General features: G+C 38.9%; 1 long non-coding RNA gene across 1 annotated transcript; it reads left to right on the top strand.

The window, feature by feature from the left end:
• Positions 1-952: 952 nt before the first annotated feature.
• Positions 953-19615, top strand: LOC134758848 (uncharacterized). The gene is made up of 2 exons (XR_010134504.1): positions 953-1017; positions 19510-19615. It is a non-coding gene; the product is annotated as an uncharacterized lncRNA (long non-coding RNA).
• Positions 19616-21146: the final 1531 nt, after the last annotated feature.

Raw genomic sequence — 21146 nt, 5'->3', positions numbered from 1 at the left:
GACAAATGCTGCTTCTTCCGAAGGTTGAAATCAAACCAGGGGGCTGCAGAGAATAATGCTGCATTTCAATTTTCCCCATCCATTTTAAATTCGACAACACATTGACCCAGGAAAAACATTGAAAAGAGCACAAGGTTAGGTATTTATTTAGTTTAGGTAGACACGGTTATCTTTACACAGATTGAGAATTGTCAGATTCATTGTAGGGAATAAAGTGTAGTCAAATTCACAAGGCAGGATGATTTTTCACCCATGAGAGAGCCCAATGGGAATGCCTACATTAAAGGCTTGAGTAAGTGAAACAGAGTTCTGCAAAAGAAATTGAGAAGATGAAAAAGTGGGAGACTGCGGTGTCACAGACATCAAGAGAAAGGGGTCTGAAGATGGAGGGAGAGAGATTCATAAGTGTCCTCTGGACTTACACATTGGGAGATGATTGGTAAGATGTTTGCATATGGTAGTTTTCAGAGTATTTATGCAAGACATAGAATAAACAGGCTTCTGATTGTGGAATAGGAAAATATGGAGCCTATAAAATGTTCTGTACACTGCGATACTCCTCACCTGTGAAGACAGTTATTTTTCAGGATTGGTGGTAATAGTGCCCTTCTTGGTCCACACTTCTTTCCTAGAAAATGAATTCAGAAGATGGTTTGCTGGAATTAGGGATTCATTAAGCATTCATTAAGCATCCACAGCTTTTCTGTCACTGGAGACAACTAGTCTTGTGGTCACCATCAAATATCTGATCTTTTCCTTTTTGTCAATTACAAGTTGATAGTACCTTAAGTCACTTGAGCCCTAAATATTAAAACAGCAACAATATTAAAATCTCATAAATCTTTTTATTATTCATGAATGTTTCATGTTTAACATTTTAAAAATTACATAAGTTTTTATTGACTTTTCCTAGAAAGAATTTGAAAAGATAAAGTTATTTTCTCTTCTCATAGTATATGATGAATAGATAATTGAAAAGAGATCTTCCAGAAAGAGCAGAAGGAGGTTTCTTCAATGGTAAGGTTTCAAATTATATTGTGTGAATTTTCTGCATGCCATTTTCTCCGTTCTATTAAGCCACTTTTCAGGAATATAATTAGAATTATTAAGAAAGAAAATGGAAATCAAATCTGTAAAATGTAGGCAGATTTCAATGCCCAAAACATGTAATAGAAGGCAACAGAAGGCCAAGCACAGTAGCTGATCTCTGTAATCCCAGCACTCTGGAAGGCGGAAGAGGGAGGATCACCTGAGGCCAGGAGTTCGAGACTAGCCCGGACAATATAGCGAGATTCCATGTCTACAAAAAAATTTAAAAATTAGCCAGTGTGGTGCCTCACACCTGCAGTCCTAACAACTTGGTAGGCCAAGGTGAGATCACTTAAGCTCAGTTCAAGACCAGCCTGGGCAACATAGCAAGACCCCATCACTACAAACAATAAAAAATTAGCTGGAAATTGTTGCATGTGCCTGTAGTCCCAGCTCCTCAGGAGGCTGAGGTGGGAGGATTGCTTGAGCTCAAGAGTTGGAGGTTGTAGTGAGTTATGATTGCGCTACTGCATTTCAGCCTGGGTGACAACAAAGAGACCCCCATCAATCCTCCCCCCCACCCAACCCCTACCATTAAAAGGGAAGGCAGCAGAAAGTGGAGCTATAACAGTTCAGGCTGCCTTTGTTGAAATCTGGGCTTTCCATTTACTAAGTATGCCACGTTAGACAACTAACTTAATCTGTTTGTGCCTTAGTCCTAATTTGTTAATATTACCTAAAAACAGTGACTAAATTATTGTTTTGGTGACTTTGAGGACAAAATGAGATTTTACAGCTAAAATTTCTAGAACTACCCCGACACTCAGTAAGTTCTTAATAAGTGTCAGTTGTTACTACTGTAATCACAGAATCTCAACACTGAAGGCACTTAAAGTTCATCCTACCCAACACCTCTTCCAGTGCTGGAATCCTCTTATCACCATCTATGGCATGTCAAATGATGGACAGCTAGGGACTATCCTTTGGATTACAACATAGTTACAAATTTGGCTTTGTGTGTGTATGTGTGTGTGTGCACATTTGCCTTTCAGCAAGGTTAAACATACAGGCATACTTTCACTGCCACCTCCTACATCCACCTGCACAGAAAGGAGGTCCCTAGCTAGAGGCACATTCCATAATTCTATGGCTTCTGAAGGAGTTAGTGCAGGTTAATAGGAGGGAGAGGGAGGAGAATGCAAGTCCTTCCAGAAGCCTACAGAGCCTCCTGGAGAATCTCTAGGGAAGAGACAACATGTATCAGTTTTAAAGTTTAGTAGAGTGACTATGTATCTTCCAAACTGGGCCCATTTTAAGAGTGAAAGGGCCACTATTAAGAATTATGCTAGGAGAGCAGGTGAAAACCAAGGCTGCCCTAGGCAAACAACAGCAAGAAATGATGGTTAACACCCAATGTTGCAAGGGAAATGTGCACATTTATTTGTTGTTGTTGGGATTGGGCATTTATACAAACTTTTTAGAAGGCAATCTCTCAGTATCTATTAAAATTTGGGGTTGGGGGGGAGTACTCTTTGACCTGGTAATTCCATTATTCGAGATTTTCCCCACTGACATAAATGATTCTCTTAATGTGATGCTGAATTCAGTTTACTGATATTTTGTGAAGAATTTTGCACCTATATTCATCAGGGATATTAGCCCGCAATTTTCTTTTCTCATAGTGTCTTTGTCTGGCTTGGGTTTCAGGATAGTACTGGCCTCATTAAATGCATTGAGAAGGATTCCCTTTTCAATTTTTCAGAAGAGTTGAGAAGGATTGGTATTAGTTATTTAAATGGTAGAATTCAGCAGTGAAGCCATGAGATTTTGGGGTTTTCTTTTATGGGAGACCATTTATTACTGATTCAATCTTGTTACTCATTATTTGTCTGTTCAGATTTTCTATTTCTTAAGAATTCAGTCTGGGTGTGTTGTATTTGTCTAGGAATGTATTCATTTCTTCTAGGGTATCCCATTTGTTGGTGTATAATTCTTCACAGTATCTCGTAATCTTTCATATTTCTGTGGTATCAGTTGTAATGTCTTCTCTTTCATTTCTGATTTTATTTAAGTCTCTCTCTTTTTTTGTAGTCTATCTAAAGGGCTGACCATTTTGTTTATCTTTTCAAAACACCAACCATTAGTTTTGTTAATTTTTTATTTTAATTTTAATTTTTTAACTCTTCTTACTATAATAGTATAACTTTCAGTTTTGTTGATTCTTTCTATTGTTTTTCTAGTGTCTATCTTATTTCTGCCCTGATCTTTATTATTTCCTTCCTTCTATTACCTTTGGGCATAGTTTGTTCTTTTTCTAGTCCTTTGATGTGTAACATAAGGTTATTAATTTGAGATCTTTCTTTTTTTATGTAGGCATGATTGTTATTAACTTCCCTCTAAGAATTACTTTTGCTGCATCCCATAAATTTTAGTATATTGTGTTTTAATTTTCATTTGTCTCAATATACTTTTTGCTTTCCATTTGTTTTCTTTTTTGACCCCGTGGTTGTTCAGAGAATGTTGTTTAATTTCCATGTTTTGGTGAATTTTCCAAATTTCTTCTTGTTATTGATTTCTAGTTTCATACCATCATGGTCAGAAAAGATACCTGATATGATTTAAATCTTCTTACATTTGTAAAAACTTGTTTTGTGGCCTAACATATGGTCTATGTTAGTGTTCCATGTGTGCTGAAGAAGAATGTCAGTCAGGTGCAGTGGCTCACATCTGTAATCCCAACACTTTGGGAGGTCAAGGCAGGAAGATTGCTTAAGGCCAGGAGTTTGAAACCAGCCTGGTCAACAGAGCAAGATCTCATCTCTACAAAAGAAAAGTTAAGGCCGGGCGCTGTGGCTCACGCCTGTAATCCCAACACTTTGGGAGGCCGAGGCAGGCGGATCACGAGGTCAGGAGATCGAGACCATCCTGGCTAACACGGTGAAACCCCATCTCTACTGAAAGTACAAAAAATTAGCCGGGGGTGGCGGCGGGCGCCTGTAGTCCCAGCTACTCGGGAGGCTGAGGAGGGAGAACGGCGTGAACCCGGGAGGCGGGGCTTGCAGTGAACCGAGATCGCGCCACTGCACTCCAGCCTGGGCAACAGAGCGAGACTCCGTCTCAAAAAAAAAAAAAAAGTTAAAAAGTTAGCCAGGCTACTAGGAAGGGTGGGGCAGGAGGAGCCCTTGAGCCGAGGAGGTTGAGGCTGCAGTGAGCCGTGATCATACCACTGTACTCTAGCCTGAGCGACAGAGCAAGACCCTGTAAAAAAAAAAAAAAAAAAAAAAAAGAAGAAGCCGAAGAATATGTATTCTGCTGCCATTGGATAGAAGCCTGTGGATATGTCTGTTATGTCCATTTGTCCAAAGTGTAGTTCAAGTCTTATGTCTCCTTGTTGATTTTTCTGTCTGGATGTTATGTCCATTGTTGAGAGTGGGTTACTGAAGTCCCCTACTATTACTGCATTATTGCCTATCTCTTCCTTCAGATCTATTAATATTCATATATTTTGTTGAGTGCATGTATATTTATAATTGTTATATCCTCTCGATGAATGAACCCCCCCTTTTTTTTTTGACATGGAGTCTCGCTCTGTTGCCCAGACTAGAGTGCAGTGGCACGATCTCGGCTCACTGCAAGCTTTGCCTCCCCGGCTCACGCCATTCTCCTGCCTCAGCCTCCCGAGTAGCTGGGACTACAGGCGCCCGCCACCACGCCTGGCTAATTTTTTGTATTTTTAGTAGAGACGGGGTTTCACCGTGTTAGCCAGGATGGTCTCGATCTCCTGACCTCATAAGAATCCCTTTATTACTATATTATAACCATAAAATGGTAGCAGTAGGTTCTTACCTATCAATAATCACCTTGAATGTAAATAGGTTAAATTCTCCAATGAAAAAAAAGGGCCTGAATGGATTAAAAAATAAGATCCAACTATATGCTGCCTGTAGGAGACTCTCTTCACCATCTTTAAGGACACACATAAACTGAGAGTGAAGAGATGGAAGAAGATATTCAACACAAATTGAAACCAAAAGAGAGCAGGGGTAGCTATACTTATAACAAACAAAATAGACTTTAAGTCCAAAACTATAAAAAGAGACAAAGAATGTCATTATATAATGAAAACTACACCAACACAATTTATTGTGAAAGCCTTTTTTACACCAGTGATATAAGATGAAACTTTTTTCATAAATTTCTATTCACATTTGAGTATATTTTTGTGCATCTGTACACTGCTATTGGTCTATCTGGATAATAGTTTCCTAATACCATAATGTTTTAATTGTGGAGGATATATAAGCTATTTTAATATCTGGTAATGGTATTTAACTTCTCTCCACCTCTTATTACTCTTTCTGTTTCCTTTTAAAAATTTTTTTTAAATTTTCTTTTCTTTGAGACAGGGTCTCGCTCTGTCAGCCAGGCTGGGGTGCAGTGGCATGATCATGGCTCACTGCAGCCTCCACCTCCTGGGCTCAATTGATCCTCTGGCCTAAGCCTCTCAAGTATCCAAGCCTACAGATGCTCACTGCCATGCCTGGCTAACTTTTGTGATTTTTGTAGAGATGGGATTTCACTATATTGCCCAGGCTGGTCTCGAACCCCTGGGCTCAAGCAATCCACCCACCTCAGCGTCCCAAAGTGCTGGAATTGCAGGCATGAGCCACTGCACATGGCCCTTTTTAACAATTTTTAAGTTTAAGCAGAATAAAGATGAGTTATTTATTTTAACTTGTGCCAATGCTAGGAATTTCACAAAATTAAGTATTTGGCTCTGGAAAAGATAATGAGTCTAGAGTTTGCAGAGGTACTGCATGCAATGGAAATTCACAAATCTATTATAGTTTTGTTTGATTTGTTTCATCTTAGTTTCCTTTTTCCTCTTTCTTTCTCTTTTAATTTTTTGTCTTCCTATGTGTCCTTGTTTTCCAACTTTTGTACCAGAACATTTCATTTTGAATCAAGATGCTATTGTAGGGGGACAGTGTAACTGCAGAACAGCATTCACTCTACAGTTGGCCATTTAATACTCATATAAAGACTTTTAAATGCATAATGTAAAAAGGTACAATTTTAAATGCTTTTTGATCGGTGTTCTTTATTTTTTTATTATTATTTTTATTTTTTTGAGACAGAGTCTTGCTCTGTTGCTGAGGCTGGAGTGCAATGGCCTGATCTTGGCTCACTGCAACTTCTGCCTCCCGGGTTCAAGCGATTCTCCTGCCTCAGGCTCCAGAGTAGCTGGAACTACAGGCGCGTGCAAGCATGCCTGGCTAATTTTTGTGTTTTTAGTAGAAACGGGTTTCATCATGTTGGCCAGGCTGGTCTTGAACTCCTCACCTCAAGTGATCCGCGTGCCTCAGCCTCCCAAAATGCTGGGATTACAGGCATGAGCCACTGCACCTGGCCAGTGTTCTTTTAAAAACAAAACTGTAAAACATTAAAAATAATTAGTCCTCACTGGGTGCAGTGGCTCAGGCCTATAATCCCAGCACTTTGGAAGGCCAAGGGGGGCAGATCACTTGAGATCAGGAGTTCAAGACTAGCCTGGGCAACATGGTGAAACCCCATCTCTATTAAAAGTCAAAAAATTAGCCGGACTTGATGGTGTGCACCTGTACTCCCAGCTACTTGGAGGCTGAGATGGGAGGATCACCTGAGCCTGGGGAGGTCGAGGCTGTGGTGAGCTAAGATTGTGCCACTGCACTCCAGCCTGGGCAACAGAGGGAGACTCTGTCTCAGAAACAAACAAACAAAACAAACAATTCATCCTGATAATCCAAAACTACCTTCTATAAGGGAATATTTTGAAAGGTTAGAATAAGGCATTGAAACACACTAGCACAAATTATAAATTTAAAGAATAGATGGTTAACTCTATCGTGAGAAAAGGAATTGATTCAGGAATGTGAGGAAACAAGACAGTGAGGAGGAAGGAATAAAGAGCTAGAAAGACTGGGTTTGGGGGAGAATGGGATGAGAGAAAGAGTTTGAAGAGAACAGCTGTCTTAAGTTGGGATCCCCAAGAACTAGGCTTGGGGCAGAGACTCCAAGGCTCCAAGGCAGAGACTTGCCTGCAGGAGTTAATTGGGGAATTCCCTCAGGAGTAACACATGTAAGGGTCAGAGAGAAGCAGACTTGGGTAGAAGGAACAGTTAAAGTGTCATGTAGTCACAAGGGAGGCCTCAGTCAATCTTATGGGGCACTCTGGAACTGGGATTTCCTTTTTGAATTGTCCTAAATTATGGCCCAAATCCCAATATCAACCATCATTAGATGTGGGAGGCCCTCCAAAAGGAGATTTAACCTTAAGTGAGGTGGCTGGCTGCATTGGCTAGGGCAATTTCCAAAGAGGGCCTGGTGTCTGGAGGTATGAGTACCTTGTTCCTGAAAGGAATATCTGTGCAGCACACCATAGCATTCACCACAACATCTGTCATTGATTTAGGGGAATATTGAGAGTAATGATTCTGGGAAGATAGGGTTTAGAAATGTTCAATTATTCATTAAGAGCATACTCCTCCTTTACTTCGTTAGCATTTTCTTTAGACCCTAAGTAAACATTTAAATTTATTTCAATTATATATTTTCATTGTTTTTGAATTGATTTTACCTTGGATTGACCCAAAGCAGAGATTGGGCCACATATGACCACTTTTAAATTCAGGTTAAGTGAATTTTGGAATGAAATTAACTGTGATAGTAACTGAAAAAGGAAAGATACGTAAACATAATATTTACTAGAAAAAGGAGATACAGGCAGGTTTGGTTCCAGAATGCTGCAATACAGCAAATATCACACTAAAGCCAGTCACACATTTTTTTTTGTTTTCCAGTGCATATAAAAATTATGTTTACACTATACTGTAGTCTATTAAGTGTACAATAGTATTATGTCTAAAAAACAACATACATACCTTTATTAAAATACATGGCCAGACATAGTAGCTTACACCTGTAATCCCAGAACTTTTGGAAGCGAGGTGGGAGGGTCACTTGAGACCAGGAATTTGAGACCAACCTGTGCAACATAGTGAGACCTCATTTCTACAGAAACATTTAAAAAATTAGCCAGACATGGTGGTGTGCACCTGTGGTACTAGCTACTTGGGAGGCTGGGGTGAGAGGATCACTTGAGCCCAGGAGTTTGAGGCTGCAGTGAGCTCTGATCCTCCACAGCACTACAGCCTGGGTATCAGAGTGAGACCTTGTCTCAAGAAACCCCCACAAAACTTTACTGTTAAAAAATGCTAACAATCATCTGAACATTCAGAAAGTCACAACATTTTTTCTAGTGAGGGTCTTCCGTTGGTGTTGATGGTTGCTGCCTGATCAGGGTGGTGGTTGCTGAAGTTTGGGTTTGCTGTGGCAATGAGGTTTGCCACATGATTCGTTCTTCCTTTCATGAAAGATTTCTTTGCAGCATGTGATGCTGTTTGATAGCATTTTACCCACAGTAAAACTTCTTTCAAAATTGTAATCAATTCTCTCACACCATGATGTTGGTTTGTCAATTACATTTATGTAATATTCTAAACCCTTTGTAGTCATTTCAACAATGTTCACAGCATCTTCACCAGAAGTAGTTTCCATTTCAAGAAACTACTTTCTTTGCTCATCCATAACAAGTGGCTCCTCATCCATTCAAGTTTTATCATGTGATTGCAGCAATTCAGTCATATCTTCAGGCTCCACTTCAAATTCTAATCTCTTGCTATTTCCACTACATATGCAGTGACTTCTTCCAGTGAAGTCCATCTCTCCAAGTGATTCTCCCACCTCAAATGATCCTCAAGTGATCCTCCCACCACAGCTTCCCAAGTAGCTGGGATTACAGGCATGTGCCACAACATCAGTCTTCACTGAAGTCTTGAACCTTTTCAAAGTCATCCATTAGAGTTGGAATAAACTTCTTCCAAACTCCTGTTAATGTTGATATTTTGACATCCTCCCATGAATCATGAATGTTTTTAATGGCATCTACAATGGTGGATTCTTTCCAGAAGGTTTTCAATTTACTTTACCCAGATCCATCAGAGGAATCACTATTTATGACAACTATAGCCTTAGGAAATGTATTTCTTAAATAAGACTTGAAAGTGAAAATGACTTCTTCATCCATGGGCTGCAGAATGGATGTTGTCTTAGCAGGCATGAAAACATTATTAATCTTTGTGTACATCTCCATCAGAACTCTTGAGTGACCAGGCGCATTGTCAAAGAGCATTAACATTTTGAAAGGAATCTTTTTTCTGAGTAGTAAGCCTCAACAGTGGGCTTAATATATTCAGTGAGCCATTCTGTAAACAGATGTGCTATCATCTAGGCTTTGGCATTCCATTTATAGAGTGCGGGCAAGTAGATTTAGCATAATTCTTAAGTGTCCTTAGATTTTTGGAATAGTAAGTGAGCACTGGCTTCAACTTAAAGTCACGAGTTCCATTAACCCTTAACAAGAAAATCAGCCTGTCCTTTTGAAGTTTTGAAGCCAGGCATTGACTTTTTCCTTTCTGGCCATGATAGCCCCGGATGGCATCTTTTTCCAACAGAAGGGTGCTTTGTCTATATTGAGAATCTATTTTTTTAGTGTAGCCACCCTCATCAATGATCTTAGGTAGATCTTCTGGATAACTTGCTAAGGCTTCTACATTAGCACTTGCTGCTTCGTCTTGTACTTTTATGTTATGGAGACGGCTTCTTTCCTTCAACTTCATGAACCAGTCTCTGCTAGATTCCAATGTTTCTTCTGCAGCTTCCTTGCCTGTCTCAGCCTTCATAGAATTGAAGAGAGTTAGGGCCTTGCTCTGTGTTAGACTTTGACTTAAAGGAATTTTGTGGCTGGTTTGATCTTCCATCCAGACTGCTAAAACTTTTTCCATATCAGCAATAAGGCTATTTTGCTCTTTCATCATTTTTGGGTTCACTGGAATAGCAGTTTTCATTTCCTTCAAGGATTTCTTCCTTTGCATTTACAGTTTGGCTGTTTGGCACAAGAGGCCCAGCTTTCAGCCTATCTTGGCTTTTGGCATGCCTTCCTCACTAAGTTTAATCATTTCTAGCTTTTGATTGAAAGTGAGAGATGTGCAACTCTTCCTTTCACTTGAACACTTAGAGGTCATTGTCAGGTTATTAACTGTCCTCATTTCAATATTGCTGTGTCTCACTGAAGAGGGAGGCCTGAGAAGAGAAAGATTGGGGAACAGCCAGTCAGTGGAGCAGTCAGAACACATACAACATGTATTGATTAAGTCCACTGTCTCCTATGGGTGCAGTTTGTGGCACCCCCATAACAATTACAATAGTAACATCAAAGATCACCATCATGGATCACCATAACAGATATAACAATAATGAACAACTTTGAAATATTGTGAGGATTACCAAAATGTGATAGAGACACAAAGTGAGCACATACTATTGGAAAAATGGTGCCGACACATTTGCCTGACACCAAGTTGCCATAAACCTTAAATCTGTAAAAAGCACAGTATTTGTGAGGTATGCTAAATTGAAGTGCAATAAAATAAGATATCCCTATAATTGAAAAATGGGATGGTTTGGTGAAGTAGAAAAAAAGCACATCTGCCGGGCATGGTGGCTAAAACCTGTAATCCTAGCATTTTGTGAGGCTGGGGCAGGTGGATCACGAGGTCAGGAGTTCAAGAGCAACCTGGCCAAGATGGTGAAACCCTATCTGTACTAAAAATACAAAATAATTAGCTGGGCATGGTGGTGGGTGCCTGTAATCTCAGCTACTTGGGAGGCTGAGGCAGAGAATTGCTTGAACCTGGGAAGCGGAGGTTGCAGTGAGCCAAGATTGCGCCACTGCACTCCAGCCCAGGCAACAGAGTGAGACTCCATCTCAAGAGAAAAAAAAAAACGCATCTAATGGGACAGAGTGGGATAGAGTAGAAGGTTGTATCAGAGAGTATAATTTTCACCTGGAACAGTAAGAGATAAGTTTAAATCAAGGATTGGCAAACTTTCTTTATAAAGGTCCAGGTAGTAAATATTTTAGGCTTTTGGGGCCTTATAATCCCTGTCACAACTACCTTGCTGTTGTGGCATGAAAACAGCTATAGACCATACATAAATGAATGTATGTGGCTGTGTTTCAATAAATTTTTATTTACAAAAACATTCAGAGAGCCAGATTTGGTCTGGGAGTCATAGTTTGTGGACCTGTTGGTTTAGATGATCAGAAAGATCACTGAACGGCTTGGAAGGGTCTACCTAACTTGTTTCACTGACTTGCAACAGATTTTTAAAAGATATCAAATAAAACAGCCAAAAGAAGATATAAAGGGAAAGCTAGAATAAAGTAGCCCTATGAAACCCACAACCCCATCACTTTTGTCTCATGGCTGATTATGTGTGCACAGTCTTCCTTTTCATGATTTATTAATCTTGTCATGCTTGACATTTATATTCTTACTTCAGAAATACTCAGGGTTGTTTGTTTGTTTGGTAGAAACAACGATTAATCCAACAAACATAAGCCACACTAATAAACCCCACATGGTTTTGCCAAACACATCATAAGACTTAGCTAATCTCATGCTAGCAGCAACCCAAAAGGAAAAGATTTGACTTCTGAAACACATGTGGCAGGGAGAGGGGTCTCTCCAGTTAATTTGTGTGTTTTTGACAAATCTTTTACACTCTATACTTCATTATGCACCTATTCAATAAGAACACATTTGATAGTTTTCCAGTTTTGAAATCTATGTGATAACTTTTAACCATATTTGAAAAGGGTATTCGATGACTTTTCAGAAAAAGGCAATAATATTTTCTACATCCAACTTGCTGCCCAGCCAAATCCACAAACATGGATGTTAGCAGAGAAAGCTTTTGTTGGACTGCAGGTGAGATGAGATGATTCTTAACCATCAGATTGTACAACCAATAGGAATTTACTCTGACATTTTGTTTGCTTTTACAATTTGGATGCCCAAATAATTAAAAAGGTAGAATTAAAGAGAAGCCTTTATGTCTCTTGGCTGTCTTTTGGTAAATATATGCTGCTAAATTACATACTAAGCAGGCCAGAGCCTAATGAACAAATTGTGACTCAAAATCATGGAGAAAGACTTAACCTACTGTTTCCTTCTGGTAGGGAAGAGTGCCAGTTAAGAGTGAGTATGAGTGGCAGAATGACAATAGCTTTGTTAACCGCACTGTAGATTAGATGATTGTTGCCTGAAATGTCAGTTCCTGGTTGGCTATAAGAAAATGCCTGTTTCTCATTTCACTCACCAGCTTTTCTCCCTTCATTTAAATGGTAATTACACACTTACAATGCACTGCAAGTATCTCTAGTTTTACTGAGTCCTCTGGGAGCTCTAGAAACCCTAGGACTTTCATAATGAGGGATACATTTTTGGAGTTTTTTTTTGCTTGGGAAGATTTTGGTTCTATTAAATTTTTTTTCTATTTTCACTTGCACTTTTTTTTCACTGAAAACTAATACAATTTTTTCCAACTAAATAGGGAGCATTGGTAAAACTGAATAATGACATTCAAGTCATGTAATTTTCAATTACATTTATATCTTAAGTATTTTAATTACCTTGGCAGTTACTGCATACATGCCAGTTTGGTATTGACTGCCATTTTCTCATAAATAAGTCAGATTACTTTCCATTAATTCTTCCCCCATTTTTTCCCTTTTAAAAATTGTATTCTTAGGCTGGGCTTGGGGACTCACACCTGTAATCCCAGCACTTTGGGAGGCCAACAAGGGAGGACTACTTGAGCTCAGAAGTTCAAAACCAGTCTGAGCAACATGATGAGACCCTGTCTCTACTAAAAAAAATTTTTTTAATTAGCTGGGTGTGGTAGCATGCACCTATAGTCCTAGCTACTTGGGAGGCTGAGGCAGGAGGATGGCTTGAGCTGGAGAGATGAAGGCTGCAGCAAGCTATGATTATGCCACTGCACTCTAGCCTGGGTGACAGAATAAGACCCTGTCTCAAAAAAAGTTATATTCTTATTTTATTTTAAAATCTAATGGGTAATTCTAATCCGTCATCTTTCCTTTTCTCCTTCTGCTTTGTGTGCATTGCATTAAGTTCAAGATTCATTTTGGTATTCTGTATCAGTAACTACTTATTTCTCTGGTGTGGTATTTTTTACTGATCTTCTAGAGGTTTCAGGCAAAACTTAATGGTCTGGTGAAATTAACAATGACCAGTACAAAATATGGGTCACTCGATATATTCCTGACCTATTGTTTGTATAAACAATTTTTATTCTTTCAATATCAAGATCACTTTGATGTAAAACTTCATCAAATTCTTGGGAGGACCAGCACATTTTTTTTGTGAAGTTAGTTATAATAATTAGGCAGTCAATGTATAAAGACAAAAGGTGATCAAAATACAGTATAGAGATAACATTTTTTTCTATAAGTGTATGTAGTGATGATTTCTGTGAAAAGCTATCTAAATAAAATAAAACCACATAAATGAAACCCTGGTAATAGTAAGGGCAATGCATTTTTCTCAAGGGACTTCTCCTAAAATGTGACAAGCATTTTTGAGGAGTTGGGGTGGAGTGGGCAGGAGGCTTCTGGAGTTAGGCTCAAAGTTGCATCTGGAGTTTACTAGCTGTGAAACCTAAGGTTAATTGTTTAACATCTCTGAGACTTGATTACCTCATCTGGAATACAGGAAAAATAATAACCATTTTTCAAGGAAGGTTAGGAATAATTTAGGAAAAACTCCTAGAATATAATACATAATCACTAAATGGTGATTCTTGGGCTCTCAAGCAAGGGAAGGAGCCAGGTGAGATAGGGCCATGAAGTAGAAGGAGCTCAATCTCAGGGCCAGAAATATCTTGGATTCTCATCTCTGCCCCAACAGTTTTTCACTGTTTAACACTAAGCAAATTATTTAAATGACTTAAGTATTCCTGTATAAAAGGAAACAATGCTACAAAAGTTGTGTGAGATGTAATTTAAATACCATGTATAAAGCACTTTTTATAGTACCTGACACATAGTAGATGCTCAATAAATGGTTATATTATTACCTATTATGAGCCTATTATGTCACTGTAATTCTAGAGGCACTGTGAGATCATAAAGAGGAACTTTACAGGGTACCATAAGGCACTTGAGATCTTTCAAGGAAGACAAGCCCTTGAGATAAGTATAAGTTTAGATACTATAAAATATCAGACTGGGCACAATAGCTCACACCTGTAAGCCCAGTACTTTGGGAGGCTGAGGTGGGTGGATAGCCTGAGCTCAGGAGTTCAAGATCAGCCTGGACAACATGATGAAACCCTGTCTCTACCAAAAAAATACAAAAAAAATTTAGCCAGGCATGGTGGTGGTGCACGCCTATAGTCCCAGTGACTCGGGGGGCTGAGGTGCAACGATTGCTTCAGCACAAGAAGCAGAGGTTGCAGTGAGCTGAGATTGCGCCACTGCCTCCAGTCTGGGCAACAGTGAGAACTCGTCTCAAAAAAAAAAAAAAGAAAAGAAAAGAAAAAATATTTCTACAGTAAGTTCCATGTTAGGCACCTAAGAGTTGAGTTAAAGCCTAAAGAACTCATGTAGTACATGAAGATCAAATAAGGCTTAATGGAGGTATCATGGTCTCCTAGCTGAGCTTCAAGAATGTTCAGTTTATCAACAGGCAGATTGGAGCTGCTAGGGGAGGAAATTTTCAGGGGAGGATATTTTCGGGGTAGGAAGCAGAATAAACAGTAGACATGAAGGTGAAAAAGCACAGATTATACCTGAGCAATAGTAAATAAATTCTGCTATTCACTTACAGTATAAGGAACAGGTAAGGTGAGAACGTAACAGCTGACACTTTTTGGGCATTTATAATATTCTGGGCACTGTTCTAAGGACTTTACATGTGTTAACTCATTGAAACCTTACAACAATCCCTTGAGGTAAATCCTAATATTAGCCATACTTTAAGACAAGGAAACTAAGCCTTTATATTGCCTTTATGTGAGATAGACAATGGTGCCACTTACTTTGAGGCTGTAGAAGCCCTGTGCTGAAACGTAGCGTGGTGAATGGTATGTGGACTATGCTTCCACACTCACTCATCCCTCAGCCAGCCTTGTGCGGGGACCCTCAGCCTAGACATGTGTGCGCAGTGGCCCTGCTCAATGTCGCACAGGTGAGGTGAGCAATCTGGCTTCAGAGGCTGAGCTTTCAATCATGACTCTGTGATGAGAAAAGCACTTGGGCCTTATTTGTGGGGAATCTTGAAATCTCCACATAGGGATATGAACTTTATTTTAAAGGTGACATGGAAATATAGCCTTTATTTTGAAGGAATGTGAAGGCTTTTTTTTTTTTTTTGAGGGGTGGACAACAGCACAATCAGATTTGTAAGGAAACATACCTTGATGGTGTTATTGGGGGGATGGGGAAGTGGGTTGGGTGGGTGGTTTAAAGAAGGAAAGATTCAGTCAGGAAAACCAGTCAGGAGGAGACTGCTAGGCGTTCAATTGAGCACAGATGAGAGCCCAAACAAGGGTGGTAGCACTGGAAACGGAAGAAGTGACAGACTTGAATGACGTTCAAGTTAGAATTGGCAAGTCCTGGTGATCATTTAGAAGTAGGGAGTGAAAAAGAGTCCCTGGAAGAGACCCCAAAGTCTCCACTGTGGGTGGCTGGAAGATACCGATGTTGTTAATATAAAGGAGGAAAACAGGAGGAAGGGCAAGAAAGTTTTGGTGAGAAGGATGAAGTCTGCATGTTGAATTAGTAGTGATAGTAAGACATGCATGTAGTAACTCCAACCAGAAGCTGGAATTGTGAATCTGGAGCTGGGGATATTTGCACTAGACACCTAGTGAGGAAACAGTTTACAAACATGAAGCCAGGGGTGTGGGTGAGAGTGACTGTGGAGTGGACCCTTCAAGATAGCCTTAATATGAAGTGTGGATAGAAGTTGGGATTTCCCACAAGAAGCTGGAGGCTGGGACTCACAGGGCAAGTGGGCTGGGACACACAGTGCTGAGGTGCAGTATAAGGGTGGTCAGGAGCACCAAATGCAGAGTGCAAGCAAACGTTGTTCATATGCATAACCTATTAATATTTGTAAACTACAGTAATGCTTTTAAAATCTTAGGATGTTTCAAGGTACTAAGACACACTTCACTAAATAATAGGTCCTATAGTAGCTGAAAATAGATTGTGGCTTTCCAAAGTGCCTTGAATTGCAGGATGCATTTTACATACTAAGAGAAGAATCATATACCATAAATGTTTTCTTTTACAAGACAGTGGCTACCTGGAGCATCATGTAGAGATGTCATCTGAGCAATGAATGCCCAGGCTCAGTGGGAAAGAGCACTGGGATCTGTAGCAATATCTGCCCTGTGTGGAAGGGCGGGGACCACTGTGCCTAAATTGGCTTTCCCTCAATTAAATGCTTTCCAAGGTACTGTTAAAATTAAATTTCTATGATTGTCAGTGCCTAGTTTATCATACATATTTACATATTATCCGAAAAGAAAAAACAAAAGAAAAAAAGTGCAAATTGACTCCTTATAATTTTGTGGTAGCACAGCTCTGCAGTAGCCTAGATTTATGAAATGATGCTAAATGTCAGGCTCTCTAGAGTGAATGAATGAAAAAAATGATATGCCTTTAATAGGATAAATAAGGGAGAATCATGTACACACCTTTAACTCAGCCCTTTCCTAATATGAGCTTTATTTGTGTGTGTGTGTGTGCACACACATGCATGCATGTATGTTTGTCTGTGTCTATGTGTGTGTCTTTAGTTGTTTGGGACTCTGGATAAATATTCTAATGGAAGTATGGTAGGAATGTGTGAAGAAAATTGAAGGTAATTGCTTCCTACTGAAAGAGGAAGAAAAGTTTTTGAAGTTTCTCCAGTTCAAAAACTTTTATTATAGAAATCCACAGGCAGGCAATGTAAAAAAGCAAATGCTGTGTGAAATTATTCACCGAGGTGATGGTAACCATATCAATAAAGTTTTGGAGGAGACTTTCCACTGTTCTATGTAAATAACTGTGTTGCAGCTTTTGTTTTATGAGTACTCATTATCATAGAAATTTACTGTTTTTAGTCTTGAAAATGTGGTGCTTAAAAACTTGGAAAATACCACTGTAATTGGAGTTAACTATTGGAGTTAACTCTGGAATACCGTAATTTTGTTTTGCAGACATTGGAGCTATAATCTTTTGTATTTCTTCTATTTACTCTGTTGTCAGAACTTACGCCAGTCATCATCTCTGTGACAATACAAGCCCCTTGAGGGCAAGGACAGTATTTTATTTTTTTGTAATCACTGTGCCATTGGCACCACCTGGTATAGTGTCTGGCCTCACTTTAGTCTCCTCTAACTTTTCTTCTTCTTGTCCACTGATGTTTTCAAGAGCCAACTTTCATAACCCCTCTTAGGAAAGTGTAAGATATAGTGCCTGCCATCAAAAACTTAAAATCTAGTTGCTGAGAGGATAGCCCCCAGAAACAGATAATAAACAAGTGTTACTAATAACTTAGAGAACAGATATACTGTAATTTTCACAGTAACTTTTAAACCTTGATTGCATCTTTATTCCCTTTTTAGCCATGGCTAAATTCCTTAGTGATATAGGAAAGGACCTTCACAATTTGGGCTGAAGAGATAGAACAATGGATAATGACCCTGCCATTACTATTTTCTGTGCACAGTTAATATCTCTTTTTCCTGTATGGTTGGTCTCACCATTTTCTTTCTGATAAGAGGCTCTTGCACCAATTCCAGGTATTTATTTACACTGTAGTTAAAACTCTTAACTTTTTTTCAAACCTTATTTCCACTGCCATCTCCAAACAATTTTTGCTGGTTTTCCTTAAGCAGATGTTGTCTCTTTCCTCTTGAATTGCCAGCTTGCTTTACTTTTCCCTCTCTCCTCATACTCATCTTAAGAGGGAAATTGTGTTTTACCCAATAGAGTATAGAATCCCAGCTCTATCACTTACTGTTTGTGATATCTTGGGCATATTATTAACCTCTCTATGTCTTGGTTTCTTCAACTGTAAAATAGGGATTAAAAATAATTGGTTGCTCACATGGTTGTGGTGATACAATGAGATAACATATTGCTACAGATCACTGTGCTCCTTCCACTCAGCCTGGGCATTGCTCAGAATACTTCTCTATATGATACTTTGCACATAATAAACACTCAGTAAATAGCAGCTGCAATAGCAGCACCTTATAGTTCTTGACATAGAGTCGTTATACCTGTTGACTTGAATAGTAATGATAAGATTGATAAGATTATTTTTCTCTGGATCAGATAAGAATAAAGGGAGTCAGAAAAAGATAGCTCCAAGTAGAATGGAGTTGATTAAATAAACATTTATTGAGCTTTTGCCTTGTGCCAGGCATTGGGAATATAAGTTGTACTGCACAGGCAATGCTCTTTGCCCTTGTGGAGCTTATATTCCTAGGTGGATACAAAAAAAAGTGAAGAGCAAAGCCAATAATTTAAAATTGTGGCACTGCTGGGAAGAAAAGAAGGGACTAAAATTAGGGGAAATAAGGGTGGAGAATGTACTTGCAATAACTAGGAAAGGCCTATTTATTGAAGGAGTAGGGTTTCAGCAAAGACCAAAATAGAATAAGGAGTCAGCTAGAAGACAAGTGGGAGAAGGGACAAACCGGGTGGAGGCTCCAAGGAGAGACAGAGCTTGGGGTGTTAGAGAAACTGGAAGTTCTTTGTGGCTATAGAAATATTCAGGGATAAGATTATGTCAGGATTTATTGGCCATTATAAAGAGTTGGGGTTGCAGTAGACTGACTGAGAGGTGTGATGTTCAGCTGAGCTTTAGACTATAAAAATGTAGAGAAATATTTGGAAGTAGACATTTGATATGGAAGAGCAAAGACATGGGGTTGTGACTAATAATAGTGTCAAGGAAGACAAGAAATAGTCTGTTGAAGTGGAGGAGTTGCATTGGGGAATAAGAGAAACAATTGTCTTTTGGACGATATTATTCTACAGAACAGCTGCTGCTTTACAGTAACAGACTTTGACAGGACTTTTTTCTTAGCAGATGAAAAGTTGAACTGATGTGGTGACCTTTTGGAATAGATGGTTTCTTTACTGCCAAGTTGAACCCTTTCTGGGAATATTTGTGCTGAGTGAGCCTTCTAACCTTAGTGCAGGGTGAGTCAATGAGATCCTTCATGAACATTCCCTTTCATGTTGGCAGAAGGAAATAAATCGTTTATGTTAGTTTGGGTAATTGAAGAAGCTTTTCATTTCCAATTTACTCTGGTGTATGTGGCTAATTTAAGTTGATAATCATTAACCATGTACAGCTTTTCAAGGGATGAATCAGGAGTTGGAAAACATTACATTTCTGTAAAAATTGGTGTAACGGCCTTGAACTTAAGCTTTCTAGTTTGAAGGTGAAACTTGAGAGTTAGCACTGTATTGTATTTCCAATAATGAATGTGTCTTTTTTCTTTCAGGCTTCCTTCAGGATTTTAATCATCCTTACAGCCTCTTTGAGAATGATTGAACTTCCAAATTCCCTAAAGTTAAAATTTTAAATTCTATTAAACATTTTTTCGAGTATTTCATTACTTTTACATTATGACTTGTACAGTAATTTGAGATCATAAAGGTTGAAAAATATCTTCAAATAAGATTTTATAGTTAAAATTTTTTTGACTTTTCAAAAGTTCTTCTTCCTAGCTCATTTCATAATCTTCAAATGTAGATTCTCTTTGAACATAAAGTGGTATAAATATAGAATGTTCAGGCACCTGACGTATAAATTTACATATGGTTTGAAGATTGGAGGGTATACCCTGTGATAGTGTCTGACATTGTTATTTTCTCGTCAGTGTTACCAGACAGCAAATAAATACTTCAATTCTGCCAGGGGAGGTGGCTCACGCCTGTAATCCCAGCACTTTGGAGGCTGAGGTGGGCAGATCACGTGGTCAGGAGTTTGAAACCAGCCTGGCCAACATTGTGAAACCCTGTCTCTACTAAAAATATAAAAATTAGCTGGGCATGGTGGCACACGCCTGTAATCCCAGCTACTCAGGAGGCTGAGGCAGGAGAATTGCTTGAACCTGGGAGGTGGAGGTTGCAGTAAGCCGAGATTGTGCCACTGCACTCCAGCCTGGGTGACAGAGCAAGACTCCATCTCGGAAAAAAAAAATCAATTATAATTTTGTTTACATGTATTATTACACAAAATGGTCCATTATTCAGAAGCCTCCCATTTGAGGTAATGATTGGTATTATTAGGATCTTTTGATGAAATCTTGGTTGAATTGATGATAATATGTTTTTAAAATATATAGATGTTTTTATTTCCCAAATAAAAGAAATAAAGACTCTTTACAATTTAAGGAGAATATTAGAGAATTTTTAAAATAGGTCAGGCACGGTGGCTCACGCCTGTAATCTCAGCACTTTGGGAGGCTGAGGCAGGCAGATCACTTGAGGTCAGGAGTTCAAGACCAACGTGGCCAACATGGTGAAACTCTATCTCTACTAAAACTACAAAAATTAGCCGGGTGTGGTCGCGGGTGCCTGTAGTCCCAGCTACCCGGGAAGCTGAGGCAGGAGAATCACTTGAACCCGCAAGGCGGAGGTTACAGTGAGCCAAGATCCCACTGCTGCACTCCAGCCTCGGCGACAGAGCAAGACTCCGTCTCAAAGAAACAAACAAAAAATAAAAAATAAAATAAAATCATGCCAGACTTGTTTCAATATCAATAGTTCTTCATTAAAATTCAGTAATGTTCTGTTATATTCATTAATAATTATTTCACCAACTTCTTTTTCATAACTTCCACTTGTTAGGCAAAATTTGGAAGAAGAAAGTATAAATGTATATTTGATATTTTTGCTATTTGCAGTACTTTGATATAAAATAAACATGACTTCAGGTGAGCTTGAGAGTACAGGGCATGTGATATTAAAAATTGTAAGAAAAAAGTGATCCACTTTCATACTGGTGGTGAATGAAGCTGGATTTTATATATATTAAAAGTATTCCTTAAAGATATCAAGGCTGGAATTGCTTGAGCTACGAAAAACTAAATTTTTCTGTTTGTAACTCCAGCAAGACAGATCTTACATTGGATCA

This window comes from Gorilla gorilla, chromosome 6 (genome assembly GCF_029281585.2).
Source record: "Gorilla gorilla gorilla isolate KB3781 chromosome 6, NHGRI_mGorGor1-v2.1_pri, whole genome shotgun sequence".
In the NCBI taxonomy this organism is placed as follows: Eukaryota; Metazoa; Chordata; class Mammalia; order Primates; family Hominidae; genus Gorilla; species Gorilla gorilla.
The sequence above is the reverse complement of the archived record's forward strand: the minus strand, read 5'-3'. Positions and strand labels throughout refer to the sequence as shown.